The sequence below is a fragment of the Phoca vitulina genome, unplaced genomic scaffold (assembly GCF_004348235.1).
Source record: "Phoca vitulina isolate PV1807 unplaced genomic scaffold, GSC_HSeal_1.0 scaffold37, whole genome shotgun sequence".
Classification (NCBI taxonomy): Eukaryota; Metazoa; Chordata; class Mammalia; order Carnivora; family Phocidae; genus Phoca; species Phoca vitulina.
In genome coordinates, this window is record NW_022589740.1 from 6714765 (window position 1) to 6734678 (window position 19914).

The 19914-nt window shown below is 39.6% G+C and overlaps 1 long non-coding RNA gene across 21 annotated transcripts in view; it reads left to right on the forward strand.

The window, feature by feature from the left end:
• The window catches only part of LOC116646722, a 120384-nt gene that overhangs the window by 34618 nt on the left and 65852 nt on the right, over positions 1–19914 (forward strand). For 2 of the 21 annotated variants that reach the window (XR_004302178.1, XR_004302175.1), the window contains exon 2: positions 17985–18095. The exons of 18 other annotated variants lie outside the window; for them this stretch is intronic. This is a non-coding gene — a long non-coding RNA (uncharacterized LOC116646722). Of the gene's footprint in view, positions 1–16352; positions 18096–19914 lie in introns of those variants that run through there. One more of the 21 variants, XR_004302173.1, reaches the window with a different exon arrangement.

Genomic DNA, 19914 nt, shown 5'->3' on the forward strand with positions numbered 1-19914 from the left:
ATAACTCCCACTATCTTAATGACCCAGTGCAGTTACTTTATCTGTCTACAAGGTTTTGCTATGCTATGAAGTGCATACTACACCATCCTTATGTTCAGGGAAGGTATAATCTTGACAAGGAACAAAAGACATCCTCTATGAGAAGAAAAGACAAATGACCTTGTGTTATGTGTCATCCTTAATGATTTACACGAGAAGGCCAAAGTAACTCAGGGAAAGGAGAAACCCCTGGAATCCTCATGACCTTTTGGTAGAGGTTAAGTTGGACTCCACAGGATGTGTGGTAGAATAGAATAGAAAATACTGCAGGTGGCAGATAGGATCAAAGAATTGAAATAAGAAATTCTGGAAAACAAAATCCTGTCCAAAATCTCCATGAGAAGTGGCTTTTGAAATTATTTTCCACTCAAGCTAATGTCATATATGAGGAACTCAGTGATTCTTGTGAATGCTTTGAAAAATCCTTAAATGTTGAAAAACCTTTAAAACTGTTTGATGTGATGGCATTTTCAATCTCACTTTATATACATTTGGTCCTGCTGGTCCATAAACTTGAGCTTCACTGGAAATTACCCTGTCATTCCCTGCAAACAAGCTCTGTCATTTCAGATGCTACCATCAGACAACTTGTTGAAAGCTGAACGATAGGTGATAGGCAGAAAGCTTTTGAGCAAATACATGCATGTTTTTCAATGATGGTTCATGATGGATGTATGATTAGATGCTCTTTCTAAGGGAGGATGTCACTGTCCTTCTGGGTGGACTGAGGTATCTGAAATAAGGTAGGAAATAGAAGGAATAGTGTGAAACCAATGACCTGGAGGTGGGTTGTTACTCTGTTGCTTTTTTAACTGTGTTTCCAGGCCATGCTGGAGCCCAGTGCTAGACATCACCAGGCCTCTCTGCTCTGTGTATGTTGTCTTCATAGAGAAGGAGGGAGAAGCATTCAATGTGGAGTTAGATCTGAGTTTTCTTTGATTCTTGGGTAAAGAATTTCACTTGATGAGTTTTGCCTTCCACATCTATAAATTAGGAAGAATAATGCAATGTCTTAAGAGGCTGTTGGAATAAATTAGGCAAACGTGCTTAACTGTCTCACAAATGTAGCTGTTTCTTGCACATTGTTTGCTGCCCTAGTATGTCTGAGTTACTGTGCTTGGCCAGGTTATACAATTTGCTGAGGGAGAGAGTAGACACCTCGCTGCACTTCCACATGGGACCTTGTGCTTATCACAGAGACAAGAGAGAATCACATCCTTTTCTTCCTTGCTTTTTTTTTTTTATTTTTCATTTTTTAATTGCCACTCCTAAAATTCTGGCACCTGGTCCATCAGAATGTTTGTATTCATCATACATATTACCCACATGACGCACTTGGCTCTGCTCCAAAGGTGGAAGTTGAAATAAGTAAATGGTCTCTATTTGCTTTGTAACTAAGCCTCATTTCCTATCCTCTCTTACATCCTGGAGCCCTCATCCTATATACATGGCATAAAATGCACACGAAATAACAAGTCATTACTTGCAAAGTACATCTTCTTTCCCCTCCAAGGTCTTATTAGCAACTGATAGTCTTAAAAATTCTTCTAAGCAGGCTCCTCATCAGGTATTTCTTTTTTTTTTTTTAATTTCTTGACCCCATTCTTTTGAGCATCCTAGCCACTCATTGGTAAGCCATCTGCTAAACATCTTAGAAAAAACAGTTCAAGGGACCCCCTGCAAGCTTCTAGCTCCCCCTACTCAACACAAATGCGAAAACTGGTCAGAAGTCACATTATTTCCTCTGAAAATAATAGTCTTCTGCAGTTTATGTTTCTCTTGTCATGCAACCACAGTAATAATATGTTTGACGTGAACTGCATGCTGATTACTTTTATTATTTCAGATGTTTCATTAGCAACAGTCTTCCCCGGTCCCCCAAGACTCCCCAACTTCCAAACATCTAAAAATATCATCTTAACTCTATCCTTGAAGACAAAATAAATGCTAGCATACACATTTTCTGTTTGCTCTCCCCCCCACCCTCACCCCTGCCAAATCTTTCAACCATTTACACCAAAAAAAGCTGTAATTCAGAAAGAAGATCATCCTGGTTTCTCAGAGGAACTCTTGTCTCTTTGAATATAAGAGCTTTAAAAATCTCCTCTAACTCAGACGTGAGGGACAATTAAACACTTTTTTTCTTCTTTCCTTAAATTGAAAAACAAAACACGCCAAATCATGGCCCGTGTTTTTAATTTTGTAAACCAATTTTCAGCTATTAGCAGCCTTGGAAACAAATGTAAATACAGAACTTCTGAGTGCCAAAATTTAACTGGGAATTTGAAAGTAGATAATGAAGACACCTGAGTAGTCAGAATAAATGAAATAGCACCCATGGATCACATTCAGAGTTTTATTCTAAGCAAAAATTGATCAAGCAGTTCACGGCAGATTGGAAGCAATGAACCTGAAATGGAAATGTTGGTCCCCCTGTGGCAAAGTCAGCTCGGCTGCCATAACGAAAGGCCATTGACTGGTTGGCTTACACAACAGACATTTATTTCTCACAGTTCTGGAGCCTGGGAAGTCCACTTGGTTCCTGGTAAGAGCCCTCTTCCTGGCTTGCAGCCTGTCTTCTCCCTCCTGTGTGTGTGCATGTGAGGGATGAGGGAGAGAGGGAAAGAGAAAGCATGAGCGAGCACAAGCTCTCTAGTGTCTTTTCTTATAACAACACTAATTCTATCATGAGAACCCCATCCTCATGACCTTATCTAAACCCAATTATCTCCCAAAGGCCCCACTTCCACATATCAGTTCATTGGTGGTTAGGATTTCAACATATGAATTGTACAGGGATGATGTTCAATCCATAGCACTCACTAAAGTCAGATGTACCAGCAGCAGCCAAAGAAAGAGTATAAATAGCCCTTTGATAGGGAGTGATCAAAGAAGAACTATTACAGCATTTTATTATCAAGAGAGACCATTTAGTTCAGGGGCATGTCACTCTGTGGAGGTCAGTGGCTCCTGAGGGCGTCATGATTACTAATATTCTTAGTAATGAGTCTGATTCATTAAGAAGGATGAAGGATCTTCAGTGTATTCTGTTTAAGAGGAACAGTGTGGAGTACTCTATTTTAGAATAACTTTTGTCAATGTATTTTAAATATTGGTGTGTATACAGGTTACAATCAGTCATGTGAAATCCCCATTTATGTGCAATGGTTTTTCACTGAAGCATAATTAACATACAGTATTGTATTAGTTTCAGGTACACAACATAGTGATTCAATATTTATATATTATGAAATAATTATCATAAGTGTAATTATCATCTGTCACCATACCAAGGTTTTACATTATTATTGACTATATTCCCTATACTGTATATTACATCCCCATGGCTTCTTTTTTTTCTGTTTGTTTTTCTTTATTTTTATAACTGGAAGATGGTACATCTCAATCCCCTTCCCCTATTTTGTCCAGCCACCTCCCTTCTGGCGACCATCAATTTGTTCTCTGTACCTGTTTCCGTTTTGTTTTGTTTGTTCATTTGTTTTGCTTTTTAGATTCCACATATAAGTGCAATCATATGGTATTTCTCTTCCTCTGCAGTTAGCATAATACCCTCCAGGTCTATCTATGTTGTCACAAATGGTAAGATTCCATTCTTTTTTATGGCTTAGTAGTATTCCATTATATATGTATACCCCTTATTTATCCATTCGTCTATCGATGGACACTTAGGTTACTTCCACGTCTTGGCTATTGTGAATAATGCTGCAGTGAACATAAGGGTGCATATATTGTTATGAATCAGTGTCTTTGTTTTCTTTTCTTTTTTTTTTTTTTTAAGATTTTATTTATTTATTTAACTGAGAGAGAGACAGTGAGTGAGGGAACACAAGCAGGGGGAGTGGGAGAGGGAGAAGCAGGCTTCCCACCGAGCAGGGAGCCTGAAATGGGGCTTGATCCCAGGACCCTGGGATCATGACCTGAGGCGAAGGCAGCCGCTTAACTGACTGAGCCACCCAGGCACCCCTCTGTGTCTTTGTTTTCTTTAGATAAATGCCCAGAAGTGGAGTTGCTGGATCATATGGTAATTTTATTTTTAACTTTTTAAGGAACCTCCATACTGTTTTCCACAGTGGCTGCACCAATTTACATTCCCACCAACAGTGCACGAGGATTCCCTTTTCTACACATCCTCGCCAACACTTGTTATTTCTTGTCTTTTTGGCACTAGCCATTCTGAACCGTTGAGGTGATATCTCATTGTGGTTTTTTTTTTTTGTTTTTTTTTGTTTTTTTTTTTTTTAAAGATTTTATTTATTTATTTGAGAGAGAGAATGAGATAGAGAGAGAGCATGAGAGGGGGGAGGGCCAGAGGGAGAAGCAGACTCCCTGCTGAGCAGGGAGCCCGATGCGGGACTCGATCCTGGCACTCCAGGATCATGACCTGAGCCGAAGGCAGTTGCTTAACCAACTGAGCCACCCAGGCGCCCCTCTCATTGTGGTTTTGATTTTCACTTCCCTGATGATTAGCAACGTTGAGGATCTTTTCATGTGACTGTTGACCATCTGTGTGTCTTCTTTGGAAAAACAAAAATGTCTATTAAGGTCCTCGGCCTAGTTTTTAATTGGATTTTTTTCCTTTTTATATTGAGTTGCATGAGTTCTTTATTATTTTGGATGTTAACCCCTTATCAGATAGGCTATTTCCAAATATCTTTTCCCATTCAGTAGGTTGCCTTTTCATTTCATTGATGGTTTCCTTTGCTATGCAAAAGGTTTTAGTTTGATGCAATCCCATTCATTTATATTTGCTTGTCCTTGCCTGAGGGGATGAAGCCAAAAAAATATTGCCAAGACCTATGTCAAAGAGCGTATTGATATATTTTCCTTTAGGAATTTTATGGTTTCAGGTCTTACATTTAAGTCTTTAATCCATTTTGAGTTTATTTTTGTACATGGTCTAAGAAGGTGGTCCTGTTTCATTCTTTTGTATGTAGCTGTCCAGTTGTCCCAACACCATTTGTTGGGGTTGTGTCTTTTCCTCATTGTACATTCTTGCCTCCTTTGTCATACATTAATTGACTATATGAGTGTGAGTTTATTCCTGGCCTCTTGATTCTGTTCCATTGATCTATGTGTCTCTTTTTGTGCCAGTACCATCAATTTTGATTACTATAGCTTGGTAGTATAATTTGAAATTAGGGAGCATAGTACCTCCAGATTTGTTTTTCTTTCTCAAGATTGCTTTGGCTATTTCAGCTCTTTTGTGGTTCTATACCAATTTTAGGATTCTTTGTTCTAGGTCTGTAAAAAATGTCATTGGTATTTTGATAGGGATGGAATGGTTTGTTCTCTAAAACCTGGTAAATCTCATATAGTAACAAAAACCTCTAAAAAGTATGTTCTAGGGTCGGTCAATGGCATGCCATTTTCAAGGAACAATTTCTTTTAAACTGAATTATGCAAGAGCTAACAAAATTTAGTGTTGATATTTCAGTCATTGAAAACAATCCATCGAGCTCTCTTTCTTTCGCACCAACCTCGTACCATGGTTGAAAGAAATTTATCACAGTGCTTTCTTATCCAAGCATGTCTGTGCATGACAAGTCTTATTATCCTTTAAAGGTGATAATACAAATCGGGGGTTAAGTAGAAGAGAGGACTTATGTTTAACCACAATTCTTTCAGCTGGGCCAAGGAACAATAATTTCCTGATTTGTCTGCCCTTTGTCTTAGTGCCTTCTCTCCAGTTAGAAGCCATTTCCTGGACTCAGTAGCCAAATTTCCCTTCTTACTGCCTGTCATACTTACCAAGCAATCAGCATTCGTCACCACAATGAAGCTAATCTTGCCAAAAGTCCGGGATACTCGAAGTCAGTTGGCCACAGTTCCTTGTATCAATCCCTACAGTAGATCTGGCTTGGCCAATGGGAACATAATAATTGACATCCTTTGGCAAAGGCTCCCCATTCTCTGGACAATGTTTATAAAGACACAGCTTCTGACTCTGTAATTCTCTTTTTATATATGATTTCATGTTTGAGAAACCCCCATTTGGCTGACGCATCCCTTCTTTAACCATATTAAAAGTTCTCAAGTCTGGTCTTATCTTGCTGGCAGTGATACTGGATTGTCTTGGGAAGGTGATACTGCAGATCTTTGTTATGAGGCATTCTGCCCTGATTTTAGAGTTTATGCCTGGATGTAATCTTACTCTCAGATCGGTGTTCTTGTTGAGGAGACTTCCCTGTAGTACTCCCAAATCAACGTGGCTGAATAATACCACATACCACATGCTTTATCTCATATCCACATCTAACCTATTAGCAAATCCCTGTGGCTCCACCTAAAAAATTTATCCTCCACCCCTGTCATTCTAGCCCAGGTCTCTGCTCTTCTTCACCTACACATTGCTATAGTCCCCAGACTGGTCTCCCTGATTCCAGTCTCATCTATTACTCTTTCTCAACGCAGCAGCCAGGATAATCCTTGGAACACAGATATACTTATATCACTGTCCTGCTCAAATCTGCTTCCTCTGAGAGAATAATATCCAAATGCTCCTTCCCTGGATACAAGGCCCTGCCTGATACATGGGCCACCTTTTTGACCTTATCCTCTACCATTTCCCCCTTGCTCATTCTGCTTCACCTACACGGCCTCTGTGTGCTGCTTCCAACACACCAACCATGTTCCTGCCTCAGGGCTCCTGTACTTGCTGTACCCTCTGCTATGTGCATGTCTCAGTCCTATACCTCATTCTGAGCTTTGTGCATATGTCCTCTCATTGGAGAAGCCCTGCCTGACCACCTTATCTGAAATAAGAGCCCCCTAAGCTGTATTACTAATTGTCTCTCCTTGCCCTACTCATGTATGTAAGCATTAGTTTTTTGTCCCCCCCCCCCCAGTAAAATATGAGCCCCACCAGGGTTTGTTTTTAGCTATATCCTAAGGTCCTACAATGATGCCTGGTACCTAGTGGGCCCCGTCTAAATATTTGTAGACTAAATGACAGAATGATTCCTTATCTTATCGGATCGTTACAACACTTCTTTTAGGTGTTAGCTGCTGGTATTCTGATTTTGTAAATAAACTGCAAAGGCAAGCTTGGTACGTTGCTTAAAGAAGGTGGTCACTATGGAGCTAAACTAAGTTTTGAATTTGAGCCTTTATGACCTCTGGTTCAGTGTTGATCGTATCATACTTTTAACCCCATCTAGTGATGTGGAACCAAGTGACAGTATTAGTGAGTGCTGGGCGGTGGCATTCCAGGACTTGCCATGAATGTTCAGTGGCAGGGCAGAATCATTAGGCCAGTGGTTTGATGGACGATGATGACATTTCTCAAGGAGCTCAGCTGTGGCCCATCCATACATCTATCAGTCAACACCCTTCAGTCTCAATATGGAGATAATGGAGTCTAGTTTTCGGTTTTTGTGACCACTCTGTTCTGAATTAACAGAAAGAAAACTTGCTGATTAGTCTTTGTATTGCAATGGCTATTACTGATTTCCTCACCCCATCCTAGATAGATAACCAGGTCGTAACAGGAACTAGAGTGCATATAGTCTGGGTCCATAGCCAGAAGACCAGAAGTTAACCAGATCAGAATAATTCATTCAGGGGTCCGAGTCAAAGAGCCAGTGACAGGTCCAGTCCAAGATACAGAATGTTAGATGTTCTATTTTCAGCCACAGGGTCTTCTTATTAATGGATTACTTGCCTATCAGATGACTGCCTGGCTAGTGTTAGACAAGGAGGGCCCTGCAGATTAGCTAAGTACCCCCATTTTCCTCTTGATGATGCCTCTTGGGCCAAGGCAAAGGCAAGGTCATGAGTCAAGCTGACCCCAACAGGTATGTGTCTCTTGAGTACATTGCCTCAGTGATGGGAAGTCAAGAGGGCACCATGCGTGGCTGCTCGTGTCTGCATCAGTGCGGTTGGTGTCTGAGTGCACAACACTGCCTGTCTTATGGGTTGATGCCATTTGTTTTTTGTTTATGTATCAGTAAAATTCTGAAGACTTTTCCTCCTATTTTAATGTAGACAGCTGCCAACACAAGCCTGTTAAACTCCAGGAAATAAGTTGTTATACATAAATGTGGTTTTAAAAAAAGTAAGGGTACAATGGGCTCAACATGAGTCAGCATATGGGAATATTGCTTAGGGGGAAAATGTGATTCTGGAACTTGAAAACAGGAACCTAGCATGAGGTTCTTTTTCCTGTATTCATCACTTTAACCATGTATTTTTAGAACGCCAACTACATGCCAGGTAATGTGTTATATGTTGGCAATGCACAGACACAACAGTCAGTTCTCCGGGGGCTTAGGATCTAGCAACTTCTCTGTGGGCCACATCTAGTCTCTTGCGTTCCCGTTTCTTTCAGCTTTCAAGAATTCTGAAAGGAGAAATAAAAACTTGAGATAAATGAAAAAGAAATCGATGAATGAGTCTGAAAGTGATTTAATTACCAATTAGAGCAGAGATAGAAAAAGCATAGCCTCAGTTCATCTCCCGTCACACATAGTGAGGAGGTCTTTGCAGTGAGAGAGATGATATGAAGATAGATGTGAAGGCCTTCCCTTCTTGACCTTAAAATAATGAAAATATGTGCATGTGTACTATGTATATGTGTTATGTGTGTGTACATCTATGAATTTGTGTCCCCCCCATTCATATGTTGAAATCTTGACCCCCAGTATCTCAGAATGTTACTATATTTCGAGATAGGACCTGTAAAAAGGTAATTAAGTTAAATGAGGTCACTGGGCTGGGCCCTAATCCAATAGGATTGGTGTTGTTATTAAAAAAGGAAATTAGAGTACAGGCAGGCCCAGAAGGAAGACCATGTGAAGACACAGGGAGAATAGACAAGCCAAAAAGAAGCCTCAGAAGAAATTCACCCTGTTCACATTTTGATCTCAGTCAGCTTTCTAGCCACCAGGACTGTGAGGAAATGCAGTTCTATTGTTTAAGCAACCCTCACCCCCACCCCCACTCCCATGGTGCTTTGTGAGGGCAGCCTTAGTGAAATACTACAAATACACATACATAATTAGAAGGCCCCACCCCTAAAGATGTTAAGAACTCAAAAGCTGCACATATATATTAAGGCAAGTTTAGAAAGAAATACTCTCAGGTGCTGGGTCAAGGGCTTGCTAAGCTCAGTGGTCAGATGAGAAATAATGCTGGCTGGATACTCTAGCTACATGGATGCTAAGTGCTTTATATGTCTTTACTAGTTAATTCACTCAGTGAACACTTTATAAGTTCTGCTATGTACCAGGCATTGAACTGGGTACAGGAAATACAAGAATGATTGGTACAAGAATCTGTCCTCAAGGAACTGGTTATGGACGACCATTGCTACAGTGTGAGAAGTCTTAGGACAAATACATGAACAGGGCACCTAACCTAGGAAGCTGGTTGTCCCAGCTCTGAATTCCCACAGCCACTGGACTACACGTGGTCTTTTCCTTACTTCTCCTATTTTAAAGTCTTCTTTCTTATTGACCTTCTCCAGTCTCTTCTTGTTTTTGTTTGTTTATTTGGTTTTTGGGTTTTGGCTTTTGTTTTGTTTGGGTTTTTTTTTTTTCCTAAATGGTTAAGTAATGCATATCAACACAGGATTTGTAGTAGTTCACTTAGGCTCCCAGGAAATCATTCAGAGAAGATGATGCAGTAAATCAAACTTCATGTTAACTCTGACCCTGGAGTGTTATCATCTGACTCAATTCCAGAAGAGAGAACAACCTCCTGTGACCTCTTCCCCCATCTTTCAGACCATAAATAGGTGCTGGGGCCCTGCCAAGCTGGGTCACTGTGGCTCATAAGGGACTGTCAGTTCCTCACAAACATTACACAGCTACAAAATTACTATGCCGCCCAAAGTGACTCATAATATTGGCCCCTCTTAAAAAGAGAATTTTAGAAATGTCACCTCCAGACTATCATTCTAATGCAACTAAGCTCTCCTCTCAGCTGACTGCCTGGAAGAGTCCTCAGAGGAACAAATGGGAAACCTAGCACTTTGATCTGCCCAGGGCAAGTATTAGGATGCAGCAAGAGTAGAACTTTTAGGGGATATTTTAAATCTAGGATAGTGATAAAATATAAATGATGTTTGATACTACTTGTATTTACAAAGAAACAGACCAAGAGTGTGTGTGTGCACATGTGAGTCTGAGTGTTTATGAAGAGAGAGAGAGAGATTGAGAGACAGAGACTCTCATTGGCTGAGACCCACCCACAGGGTGGAGACACATGTGCTTTATTTAAAGTCTCCTGATTGTAAATGTTAATCACATCTGCAAAATACCTTCTTAGCAATGTTTAGGCTAGTGTTTGACCAAACAACTGGGCACCATAACCAGCCAAGTCGACACATAAAATTTACCATTATACTACTTTAAACAGAAAGAGGTAATCTAAGTTCTTCATCATGTTATTGAATAAGAATATCAATGAAAGTAACTAGCAGTCACACACAAAAAATCTCTAAACCTCATATTTATCTCTCTTTGGATGCTTTCAGTCTTGGGGTTTAGAGCCATTGCTTCCCAAGTCAGACAAGTCCGTCTTCGGATGACCCTTATAGTTGACAAATTTTTGCTTGACTTCATTGAGTCCTAATCCCTGTCTGTGTAACTCTCGTGCTTTAAATGCTGTTCTACCTTCTGGAACATCATGGAAGCAGATTGAAGACCAATTTGCCTTAAATGTCCAAAATATATTGTATAGGGTATTCATTTTGTGTGGTGCTCAGCATGGGGGTGAGGGATAGAGAAGATTCTGTGCTCAAATAAGTTTGGAAACACTGCTTACAAGCTCTTCCTTTAGAAGATTTATCATGGCTCATATTAAAGGCTTCTGCAGCAAAGAAACCAGCTAAGCTGAACTTTAACCTAGCATTTCCCAGACATCTGACCTTGGAAAATCTCCTTTTTCTTTTCACTACCATCCTATAGAATGTAAATTGAAAGGTTCTGCAAGGATCTCCGACATTATCAATGTTAGCCTTTCATTTAGGTGCTCTGTCCCCCGGTCGCTCTGCACCACAGTTGTATCAGTCCTTAGGGGCTTAAAATAATAGCCATTCATTATTTCTCCCAAGCCTGCAGATCGCTGGGTGATTCTGCTGATCTGGCTTGGTATTGACTGATCTTAGCTGGGCTTATTTATGCATCTGCAGTGATGAGTAAGGTGGAGGCTAGCTCGTCTAGCCTCGCCTTGCCTGGAATGACTTGGCTTTATTCCATGTGCCTCTCTTATCATTCCAGCAGACTAGCAACCTAGGACGTTCTCCTTGCAGTGGCAGAGATTGAAGAGAAGAAGTGGAAACATGTAAGCAAACACTTTTCCAAGTCTCTGCTTACATCAAATTTGCTAAAATTCTGTTGGTCAAAGAGTGACACTTGGGTGATCTCAGAGTGGCAGGGTACTACAAAGTTATAGGGCAAAGGGCAAGTATATTGGCAGCCATTAATTGAGGCCATGCAACGGTCAAATGCAAATCTGAGAAAGGGGGTCAAGATAACTGTATCAGATCGCTGACAGCAGGGTGGAGGGTGTGTAGTAACATCACGATTCCTCAGAGCCCACCCCTCCAAGATGCTCAGGGTGGGGTTAGGAGCCCATAGTCTCAGAAGCTTCCCGGGTAATACAGATGATGAGCCAGGGTTGAAAACCACCAGTCTAGATCCTCCCACTTTTTTTTAACAATATCAATTATGTGCTTACAATGATAAATTTCACAAGGGATATAGAAAGAATTTTAAGTTGAAGACCTTGGTGCTTCTTGCCACTGAGCTTCCAGTCTCAGGCAAATAAGACTGGTGTATGATTAGTTATATGGCAGCAGATCAGCAGTCAATCCCACTGCTACCATGACTCTTCCCTGGCCTCAAATACATCCTGGCTCTTGGATTCCTACAATTAGATCATTTTCTTAAACTGTATCTGATATATTTTATTCTGTGTGTGCCACACCCTCAGTCAGGGGGCAGCTGAGGGAAAGGGACTGAGCCAAGGGTAGTGCGAATTTAGCCGGACTTAAAAGGGGCTATAAATATATGACTTTTTCCCGGAAGACCAAGGATGCCAGGGTGATCAACAGGGAGTTAGTGTTGTAAGGCATTTGACGTGTTAAAAAGAAAACAAAACATATTTTCCCCAAAGGTATTTATATATTGTTATGAATAGTAACATAGAGGTATTACTGAAGTCATCATATCCAATTATTTGTGTGTATATATGTATTTATATATAATCTCAGTCAAGAGATAATGAATATACAACTACTATCTTGTTGAAGTTCGTATAATTTTTAAAATTCTGCAGGTGGGAACTGTATTAGTCTGCTCAGGCTGCCGTAACAAAATACCCCAGACTGGCTTAAACAACACACATTTATTTTCTCACGGTTCTGGAGGCTGAAAGTCCTTGGCCATAGGGTTGGTTTCTGATAAAGGCCTTCTTTCTGGTTTGCAGATGGCTGCCTTCTTGCTGTGTCCTCACATAGTCTCTTCTGTGTGTGTGTGTTTGCAGAGGAAGAGAGAACAGCTCTCGTGACTCTTCCTCTTTTTATAAGCACATCAGGCCCATCAGATCAGGACCCCACCATTATGACCTCATTTAACCTTATTTACATGCCTAACAGCTCTATCTCCAAATACAGTCATGTGGGGAGTTTAGGCTTCACTATATGAATTTTGGAGAAACACAGTTCAGTTTATAATAGGAACCATTGTGTTAGACTTTTGCTGAGAATAAAAAAATGCCCTCACTCCTTACTGCCATTTGAGATCTCTTTCCAGACATTACGGGGCCTCAGAAGCTTCCCTACAGTCCATTTTTGGATTGTAGCCATTCTAGGTAGCACCAAAGATCCCTTGGCTTCCCTACTTCATGTGGTCCAACTAGATTATATAAAGCAATGGGGCCCCAAATATGTGAACTGTATACTTACTTTAAAATCAAATGATAAGTTTATGTATAGATTTTACATCCTAGAGTATTGCAATATGAGTTTAAATAATCAAATAATCTAGGGCACCTGGGTGGCTCAGTTGTTAAGTGTCTGCCTTCGGCTCAGGTCATGATCCCAGGGTCCTGGGATCGAGCCCCGCGTTGGGCTCCCTGCTCAGCAGGAAGCCTGCTTCTCCCTCTCCCACTCCCCCTGCTTGTGTTCCCTCTCTCGCTGTGTCTCTCTCTGTCAAATAAATAAATAAAACCTTTAAAATAAATAAATCAAATAATCTTATTCTTACCTTGATCTATGTTGCAAATTAAAAAAAAAAGCAAAAATAATGAATACACTGCTGTACAAACCTATATTTTACATCTTTATCAGTAAGGGCATGGGTGATTAATATCTCAACTGCAATGCCTTCATGTCTCAGTATAGCTACTAGAATATTTAGTCTCCTAATCTGCATATGTGCTTCACTAGAAGTTAAGAAGGCAAATGTTAATGACATAGAGGTTAACAGTGAGGGTTCTAAAGCAAGAGTCAGTAAACTATGGCCCATAAGCCAAATTGTGCATGCTGCCCATTTTTATAAATAAAGTTTTATTGGGACGCAGCCATGCCTCTTTGCTGACACAGCATCCATGGCTGCTTTCAGGCTACAATACCACAGTTGAGTAGAAAATGGCCTACAGAGCCTAAAATATTCACCATTCAGCCCTTTACAGAAAAAGAAGTTTGCTGACCCTCAATCTAAAGTAAAGATCCTTGAGATCAAATTCCTAACTCTGCAGGTTCTAGCTGTGTGACCTCAGGCAAGTTATCTAGCCCCTCTGTGCCTTAAGTTCCTCATTGTAAAATGAAGACAATAATATTACCTGCATCAAAGGGGTGTTAAGAGCAATAAATGAGCATATAAACATCTCAGCGTAGGGTCTGGACTAAAGTAAACACACTGTAGTTGTTAACCGAATAATCCACAACAAACTAAATTCATAATGAAGATGTTAAACTAAGAGCAATTAATAATTAAAAAGGAAAATTAAAAGTAATTAAAAACCTGACCAACTCAAATCTATAGTGGTGCGGCTCCTCCCTAAATATCCTTTCTAAAAATTTACAAGAATTCTCTTTCTATGTGGGGCATGCCCAGTAGGAGCTTTTGAACATTGGCAGGCATTGCTGGGCACTAAGCCACATTAGGAGAATATAGAATAAATCCTTAGTAAACTCTGATGATATACTAAGTTTAGTTTACTAATAACACATTGAATAACCCTTAATAATTCACTTAGTAATTTACTGGTAAATAGTCTCTAGCCATTCATAAAAATAGAAGTCAGTGGAATTAAATTGTGTTTGTGGTTCTGTTCACAGCCTACCAGATAGATCATCCTTTGCAACTGTTCACCCTGACTCTTCCCTGACTGGATGCATAGCCATCTGGTTCCTGGAGTAAATGAAACCAAGCCATGGATCCCATCCCTAGTAATTTTGCCAATTTGACTTTCTCCTATGGCTAGAGGATGTGGGGGTATGACATGTGGTTGGGTAAGAATAAATACCTTAGCCCCACTGGAAAATATATCCCAGTGATGAGTGGTAGGTAGGTAGCATCATATTTTGTTTAAAAAGTTTACAATCTACGAGATAAAGGTATAGCGGAGGTTGCTCCCTAGTCTACCCTGGGGGTTATGTGAGGTTGTTGGCAGTTCTTTCCACGAGGAGTTAGTTTTGCAGTTGTATAGTTAACACCAAGAACAGCAGTTCTAAAGAATAAACGATGTTTAATTAAGAGGAGGAAGTGTGAATAGAAAGTCTCTTATCTAATCTGTTGGTTGTTTGGATCCTTATGACTGTCAGAAATCTCTTCACAAAACTTCTAAATGAAGTAGAAATAATGATGAACCTGTGAGCAGGACTAGAAAAAAACCATTGAGAATGGTGACCGAGTGGCGTGGCAAGGTCCATTCACCACAGTAAACTCTAATCATAGGTTCTTTTTCAGATATGCAGTCGATTTAAAAAATTGCTATGGATAGTTCCTGATATAACGTTCAACACTAAATATCTGGTCCTTTCTTTCTTCTCATGCTTGGTTGGAAACCTCTCTGATCAGTGAGAATTTCAGCCATGCCTCTTCTCACTTCCTCTCCTGTGTCTCTATTTCTTCAAGATCTGCCACTGCCTGGAAGTCTCCCTCCTGTGTTCTCCACCTTCCGCCATTGCTTTAATCATTTTTCATTTCTGTTCCTGAAGACTCCTTGCAAACCCAGCCTGACTTGGATCAGGTGAATTTGAGCTGTCCATACCCCTCCTTTTTTCCCCAGGTCAGAAATCAGTAGATAATGTATTATGGAAAAGGAAGAAGGAATTAAGGAATATATGTGTGAATTTACAGTTCTTACTTCATTTTTAAAACAACCTGTTTCCTGATTATAGAATACTTGTCCATTTTAGGAAATTTAGCAAAATAAAGAATACTAATAAAGGAAAAGATAATCACCCATAATCCTACCACATGGGGTAAACACTTAATACTTTGCTGTGTTTCTTTTCTGTCTTCATCTGTAGTTTATATTTATAGAGTCCTTACTATGTACTAGATACTACGCTGAACATTTTATATATTTTATTTCATTTAATCTTCACAACAACCCTATGAAGTATGATTTATATTGTTCTCATGCTAAAGATGAGGAAATAGGGCCCAGAGAATGAAATTACTTGACCAGGTAAATGAGGAAGAAAACAAGCTGATAGCAGCCCATGATATTAATGCTATGCTATTCTAGTTACCATTCTGCTCTGTTGATGTTAGATTTCATTATTTAAATTGAATTTATTGGGGCGCCTGGGTGGCTCAGTCAGTTAAGCATCCCACTCTTGATTTCGGCTCAGGTCGTGATCTCAGGGTGGTGAGATCAAGGCCCCCCATCAGGCTCTGCACTGAGCATGGAGCCTGCTTAAGATTCTCTCTCTCTCCTTCTACCCCTCCCCCACCCCACTCACGTGTGCTCTCTTTCTCTAAAAAAAAAAAAAGAATTTATTAGTGATCAAAGGATGGACTTTAAAAACCTGGTGAGTTGTTATCTTGGAAAAAGTAATTAAATGTGTATTAATGATGGTTTAAAATACAATTTAATTTCTTTTTTTAATTAATTAATTTATTTATTATGTTCAGTTAGCCAACATATAGTACATCATTAGTTTTTGATGTAGTGTTCAACGATTCATTAGTTGTGTATCATCACAACACGTGCTCTCCTTAATGCTCATCACCTGGTTACCCCATCCCCCCACTCACCTCCCTTCTGTAACCCTCAGTTTGTTTCCCAGAGTCCAGAGTTTCTCATAGTTTGTCTCCATCTCTGATTTCTTCCCATTGAGTGGTGGGAAAACTGAATGGGAAGAAATCAGAGAGGGAGACATACATTTTAATTTCTTCACGGAGTACCATTTTGCTTTCTATGAAATGGGGTAGGGAATATTACCCATACAAATGCTGTAAACTGAACTCCCTTCTTGTCATTTTCCTTGTTTCTCACGGTTCTGAATGAACTGATGAATTTATCAGGTAAGAAAAGAAAGAAAGGAACTCATCTCCTTAACCCACAAAGGATTCATACTCAACTTCGCCACTCACTCCTTCTGCCACTCTGGCAGAGCGACCAGCACCATGAATACCAGATTCATTGCTTTCTCTCTCATTTTGCTCTCCTGCTATTTCCCCAGTGGTATTAATCATGAAATGGGCAGAAGTTGAAGTTCTCAGCCGACTTAGCAACATCTGACAGAATTATGATTTCCTTAATTATAGAGGGTGGACTCAATGCATATAAAATTTTGCTGTTCTTTTGTATTTTATCAGTATATAATGTGCATTTTTCTTCTATCAGTGATTTATGTCCTCTGAAATAATAGTCTATGAGAGTATAATTAGAAGTTCTACCTCATCTCCATTTAAAAATATTTGTGTGGAAAATGTTATCGGAAATCATTATACATGTGTAAATTTATAATCTGCTTTTCCTCATAATGGTTGAGAGACTTACACATTTTAAAGGACTGCACAATCTTGATTCTTTAGATGTATTTATATTGTTTGTGAGCATATCAAGTTTATCTATTTTATAAATGAGCTTCAGGGGGCACTGCTGCAGAATTCCTTAAAACTACTGTCATTTGATTCCTGGATTTCTTATGAAATGTCAGCACTACTGCCTATTACTAAGAAAGCAGAATAAATAAGCATCCTAAAGGGTATTTTTGCACTACCTGATTTCAAGTGTTGGATAACAAGGTTAATCTAATTAGAACAATAAGATGTTATGCTATAACATATATGAGATATAAAGTAAGATGATTCATTTCAGCCTCTTCCTTTTATGGGTGAGAAAACTGAGTTTATGGCTTGTCCAAGGTCAACAGCTGAAAGGGAAGTCTCCTGCCTGGGTACAACCAAAGCTCCTATGATAACTTAAAGTAGAAGGCATTTATTTATTCACTATTCCCCAAAGGTTTTGGATTTAGAAAAGCCTGGAAAAATGAACATTTCCCTATATCCACAGTATTTGAAATGGAGTTGCCTCCACTCTCCCACAACTTCTGCAACCGGGGGGTATACAAGACCATTTGGTGGTCAAAATTTCAAATTGCTTTTAGACTTACAGAAAAATTGCAAGACTAGTACAGAGAATTTCTATATGTCCCTGTCCCAGTATACTATTAACATTTTATATACTGTAATATAATTATCATAACCAGGAAATTAACATTGGTATAGCACCATGAACTGACTCCATTTGAACTTCACTTTGAAATGTCCAACTCCTGTCCCTTTGCTTTTGCTGTTGTTCCCAAGATCCGATTCAGGATTCCATATTGCATTTAGCTGTCATTTCTCTCTGATCTCCTGTAATCTGCAACAGTTCCTCAGTTTTTCCTTGTCTTTTGTAACCTTGACAGCCCCAAAGAATACTGATTAATTTGTTTTACTCCATGTCACTCCATTCAGGCCTGTCTGGAATCTTATGATTGGACTGAAGTCCTGCATCCCCGTCAAGAACACCACAGAAATGGTTCCTCATCCTTCTCAGTACATCAGATCACAGCATGCATGATATCAGTATGTATTATCATTGATGATGCTGGTATTGATCACCTGGTCAAGATGGACTACACTTTTCCACTGTAAAGTTACTATCCCAGTGACCAAGGTGGAACAATTTGAGCACCAAAATAGATAATGATACTATTAGATTATAACCCATAAAATAATATCCATGAGTTAATAGTGACGTAAATAAGTAATATCTAGCTGTTTGATAAAGTCAGTTCTTGTTATTCTCAGTAGTTATGTTCTATAAAGTCAGTGTGTGAACCTGAATTAGCTCATACTGAACCATTGCTCCTAGGGGAAATACAGGTTTGAGTTCCTGCCAGCCTTGGGTCAAAACCTTTTTATCAGTTGATCCATACATCACCTGGTTTTATTTTAATTTCTGTTTAAAGACTCTATTTAGTTTGTTGATTCATTAACACTGAGCTCACAGCCAACAGCACTGTAACTTCTGCCGGAATGAAGCTCATCTAACACACACATTTTCTCTGTAAGGCACATCGTACCCTCGCAGTTAAGAACACTAGACAGCATTTCAGCACCATGCTTCGGGGACATTTTATTTATTTATTTATTTATTTATTTATTTATTTATTTTCCTTTTTTCTTTTTTCTTTTTGTTTTATTTTATTTATTTATTTATTTTTTTATCTTACAAACCCTTGTGTTGAGGGCTGACTTTCAATAGATCGCAGCGAGGGAGCTGCTCTGCTACGTACGAAACCCCGACTTCGGGGACATTTTAAACAGTGAAATCGCCAACAGAAAGCACAAAAATGTGAAAAATGTGGCACTAAATCAATGATTCAAAGGACACTTGTTTACGGCAGGCGAGCTGACTTAAGGAGGCAGACTGTTGCCTTGTTGGACCTCAGCGGGGAGTGTGTGTTTCAGGTGTTTCAGATTTGTCACTGCTCTGCACGTGTCCACGAGTGACCAAGAAAGTGCCATGACTATAAATTTTAGCCTGAGGGTGAATTCTCAAATTCATAATCTGTGAATAATGAGGATGGACTGTATGTGGAGGAGATGTGACAGCTCTTCTTTGCAGTAGAACTCTGGTCAATGCAAAGAATGAAGGACAGAGAGAATGGCCACCCCCACAGGTAACCTCCACAGGGGTCATTGTTGCAGATGGACCACCAATGGCTGCTAGAACAGTGGGCAAAGCTTTGAGGAAGAAAGGGATTTGCATAGTTTCAAAATATTTCCCCCAAGACCTTAATTGACTACAGGGGGAAATATAGTAAATTTATATTCATTTCAAATTTAATATTGCATGACTTCTTAATTTTTCTAATATTACATAGCATTAGCAGATGTTGCCTGTGAATACAAATAAATAGGTGGTATGTTCTCAAATTCTTGATAAGGGGAGCTCCACATTTTTTGCTGTATTTTCATATCTGGATAATCAGTATTCAACCAAAGCTGTTAATTTATGTATAACTGGAGAAAAGTCAAGAAGCTGTCACTTCAAGGGTAGATTTGGGATATGTAAGGTTTTCACTGCCTGTGTGAAATCATCCCAGGTAGGGGCAAGCACTTATTCTTCAGTGTTCCCACTGTGTCCTGTTTGGATAGACTAGAAATATCTATTTTACAGTATAGATTGATTGTGTGCACACTTGTCTCCTAGACAGGCTGTTTCCTGAATACAGTGGCAGCCCCCTCCACCTTTATATCTCCGGTGACAAGCACAGTGTCTCACATATAGTGGGTGCTCAGTAAACAGTAACTGGAAGTAGAATGGCATGGGATGAGACAGGGTAGGATCCAAGACAAATACCTCAGTTCTGCTGGGCATCCACCATCCACATTTTTT